Below are 4,699 nucleotides of genomic sequence, written 5' to 3' on the forward strand. Positions count from 1 at the left end.
CTGATTCCTGAACGGTATGTGGAATGAAGTGGGCGGGCATCGGGAGGCCACTATGGCACGGGGCAAGCACTATGGGCAGTCTATCCTGAAGTGTACCGGCGTATAAGACGACCCCCCACTTGGAGGCATATTTTTCAGGGCCAAAAAATCGTCTTATACGCCGGCAAATACGGTAGTATTTGTGTTGGCTTTGGGAACATATGGTGCTTCAGTCCTGGCCCTATTAGAGTTTAAATTTAGCAAAGAAGAGTAGAAGCAAGAACTTCTTTCAAAGGACAGAGAAAATGTGCAGTAGGCTCACAAAACTGCTATAGATAGTTATATAGTGGACAATTAATATTTTTTCTGCCCATCAGATAAATATCCCTTTCTTTAGGGAATTGTACCGTCCTTCTCTAGAAACTGTTCCTCTTCCACTTACAAGGATCCCATAGGGGCTGCCATGTTCTTAGATGATCTCAACTCTATGGCCATAGTTGATTGGTCCAGGAGTGGGCATGTGACCCAACCTGTGCCAATCAGAACCCTACCCAGGGTCACTACAAGCCCATATGGCATCTTTGTGGAAATTAGAAAAGGTGCCCCTTCCTAGACACTTCATGCCTATCTGTGCAGGTATTGTTGAGATCTACAATATTTGTAGTCTGAATGGTAGCCTTCCAACAGCGGGATTTTTGGACCTCAAACCAAAAACAATGTGACAGGCAGTGTCTCTCCAATAGTAGAGATAACAACAATTAGGAGTTGGGGACAGACATCCCCTCTGACACATGGAGAAGTCTGGTCCTAAATGAGATGGAACGAACCAATGTGCGGAAAGAAGCCAAAATGCAGAACAGAGGGAGACGGTTCTGGTCCTACTTTGGGCCGTGATTCCAATCGTTCCTGGAGGCCCCACAGCATCCCTGACTCTCTCACTGTTTGGATGTTCAACTCTTTCCTTTTCCCCACAAGCCCAAACATTCCTGTTTTGCTTAGGCAAGATCAAATAAGATTTTTTTTGTTACTTGCAACTAATGCAGCTGTGAATTTAATTTCACTAATTTCCACATCCCTCAATTTTAAAAGCAAATGGGGGGGGGGGGGAGAACACATTAGCTTTAATCTCCACTTAATCAAGTGCGATTTTTTACACAAAGGGAAACGGCCCTATTTCTATCTATTCCAGCCTAGTAAGTAGTTTTCCATTCTATGTCCATGCCTAAAAGGAAAATTATATGTTGGCTGCCCGCTCTAATTGTTTGTAATCACTGAAATTTGCAGTCCTATCCTGTGGTGTGTTCTGAGACCTCTCCTTACGGGGCATTCTTTCAGTGTGTTTTGTTGGCAATAGCTGTAGCGATTAGAAAACTGGGAAATGTATAAAATCCAGAGGGCTATCAATTTTGGCATTTCTTTCCTTTAGTCAATGTTGTTGTTGTAAGTGTGTAGGGCCCTAGAAAAAAATTAAATGGAACCATGGGCTTTACTACTGACATACAGAGCTTATCTTGTTCCAAGAATCACTTGCTATTTCCATTGGTGAATCGGAATCGGGATCAGGAGCCAATGAGTCTCCTCCTGGAGGAAAGAGAGGGAGCCCTGGGTTAGTTCAAAGGCCAGTACCTTCTTCCCAAGAGCGCACGGCTCTTTGTCAGACTTTCATTTATAGTTCTAGTCAAATATGTAGAGCAGGGAGATAGAACTTATTTGTGTACATGCATATACACACTTGATCAAATGCAACTACAAAGTCACAAGATCAACATTAAAACAAACATAACAGAACGGAGCCCCATCCTTTTGCTTATCTTCAGCATGTTTCTAAGTGCATTTTCTTTTTGGAAACAGAAAGGAGTCATTTGGAATCAGATTCTCTGGCAAATAAGGTGGGTAATCGAGCTGCAGCGTGCAATTTGGGGTCTGAAGAGAAGTATTATTAAGTTACCAGGCTGGTTTCTATGTGGCTCAAAAGCTGCTTCCAAAACCAATTTCCAAAGTAAATCAGCAAAGAATTTTCCAGCAATGGAAGCATCCTTAAAATAATTATAGTCTTCTAAAGAGATTACTCAGGAGGAAACCACTCATTGGATTGTAAGAGGTTGTATATGCTTGTCATTCAAAAAGTTAAGTGATGAAAAGCATAAATTAATACATCCACACCAAATACAGCAATATAAATATTTCTGTTTCTAGAATATTCACCAAATGACTCTGGAAAAATCAGCAACTTAGAAGTAGTCAAGTTTGGGCTTCACTTTACACTATATCTTAAAGTAAATTAATATATTAAAGAGGAAAAATAAAATATATTAAAAGGGAAAAATAAAATAATAAAAACCTTAGTGATGTAAAAATGTGGAAGAAATACAAGTAAACATTTTAAATGGTCTTAGGACAGATTATCTAAGCATAATATCATGAAAGAAATAGAAATGCAAGAATTATATACCTGTTTCCATAAAACATTTTATAAGACCAAAAAACATATTACAGGAAAATGATACATTAAATAAAAAGAATTAACAGCCTTACTGTAAATAGAACTATTATAAAGCAATAAAAATATCATATATATGACGTATTTTTTAAAATGTTCAATCTTACTAGTCGTCAGAAAAAATTGCACAATAAAAATTATGTGACTGAAGTAATATTTCTGAGTATATTAATGTGGTATTTTGCTTAACGGTTCTATGCATTTGACTTTATTTCTTTTTATTGCTTTATTGCTTAAAGTATTACAAAGAGTATTACATATGTCTCCTTTTCTTTTTTCTCCCCTTGACCTTCCCCTAGCCTCCCATACCCCCCTGTGTCTTGTGTCCATTGTATGCATTTGACTTTAATCAGCCGATGGAATCTATCTGTGTTGGGTAAAAGAGAATGAGAGGTGTGTGGGAGGCGGGGACAGAGGAAAAGAGAGGCAAGCCTTAATTTGTTTACTTATAGTTTGCACTGTAAGAAAAAGGAAGAGTTAATCATTTGCTTTTGATATCCAAAATTGGGTTTTATAGCATGGAAAAAGTCCTGAGAGACAGACTTTGTCAGGACAAACAAGATTTCCAAATTCCTGAAACTCCTGGCTAACCAGATTAGGGGCTAATCCAGGAGGGCTCAGGGCATGCGGCTCCTTCCGCTGTGCAAGAAACTTCCACTTCCGCCTGCGTGACTGAAGGCCGAGGTTGGCGGACTTGGAGACAAGCAGGACCTGATACAGAGACCCTCAGGGGGCACAACACAGAAGAAAGGCTGATTTTTCCTCCCCATTTTGGCCAGGCGGGCACTTAAACATCCAGGTAAGTTTTGGGAAGCCCAAGAACGTGGGGCCAGCAGCTCACTTCCTGGATGCCATGTCGGAGAAACCCGACCTGTGGCTACTTCAAGGGCAGAGAGAGGCTGAGGCAGGTCGGACAGGAGTTAGGCAAATGGTGTGTTCCTGCTTCTCCCTGGCCTGCTTGCAGCCAGCAAAGGATCCACCCGGAGCCAAATGCCTGCAGAGGATGCAATAGTGTTGAGAGGGTCAGGGGACCAGCAGGAGCAAGAGCAGCTGAAGGAATGGCTGGGCTCAGAGACCTTGGCAATGAGGCACATAATCCAAAGAGGTGCCCTGCCCTTCAGTAGTAGTAACCAGGTTTAGGTATCAGATTGCTCCAATCTCTGAGCAGCTGATGCCTAATGGGGAATTACCCTCTGAGAAGTCTGAATTTATCAATTAAAAGTACATGTTTAGCCTAGCCAATGTGGCTCAGTGGTTGAGCATCCACCCATGAACCAAGAGGTCACCGGTTCAATTCCAGTCAGGGCGCATGCCCCGGTTCGGGCTCCATCCCCAGAAGGAGTTGTGCAGAAGACAGCCAAGTGATGTTTCTATCTCTCTATCCTTCTCCATTCCTCTCTCTCTAAAATCAATAAAAACATATTTTTAAAAGTACATGTTTAATCAGAGAACATGGGGATACTATTCATTGGCAAGTCTTAAGATTTCTACTATCTGGGGTGAGGTGCTTGTGAGAAATAGAGCATTTAAAAGTTTTTATAGCACAGTGAAACTCCTATTCCTTTACACAGCTAAGTATAACTGAAATAATTTGCAACCCTACTAACATGGTACCTTTCTTTTTTCTTTTTCTGTCTTTCATGACTTTTATATTTTGTGTTATATATTTCTGTAGTTTTAATTTTTTTCTATAAAAAGTGTGATTACCTTTGAAATAAAATCATATTTCTGTAAAAGCATGCATTACCATTGAAATAAAAATACAATACATAATTTTAAACATATGTTTGCATGTTAAACAAGATCAGAAAAGAATCTAGGGTGGTGTTTTAGTTAAAATTAGTCTCTGTAAAGTTAAGTATACAATAAAAATTCAATGGTTAACCAAATCTGTCTCCTTAATTTAGTCACACCTTACCCATATGTGTATCTTTCTTTTTAAAATGAAACTGCACCATCTCCTGCACTGATTTTCAATCATCTGTATTATGGAGGTCCCACACAGCCCTGCCTAATTAAGCATATGCTTACTGGGATTAGTGCTGGAGAGGAGATTTACCACCTAACCAGACTCGCTGGGCTCCCAGCACCATCTGTGCAGTGAGCTGTGCCTCAAGCCACGCAGGACAGAGATTTGGTGATTCACTGGAGCCTGGTAAAGGGCCTGCCAAGCTCCGGCAGAAAACAGGACATGGCAATTCTCTCCAAGAGTAACCCACC

Source organism: Myotis davidii, unplaced genomic scaffold (genome assembly GCF_000327345.1).
Source record: "Myotis davidii unplaced genomic scaffold, ASM32734v1 scaffold815, whole genome shotgun sequence".
In the NCBI taxonomy this organism is placed as follows: domain Eukaryota; kingdom Metazoa; phylum Chordata; class Mammalia; order Chiroptera; family Vespertilionidae; genus Myotis; species Myotis davidii.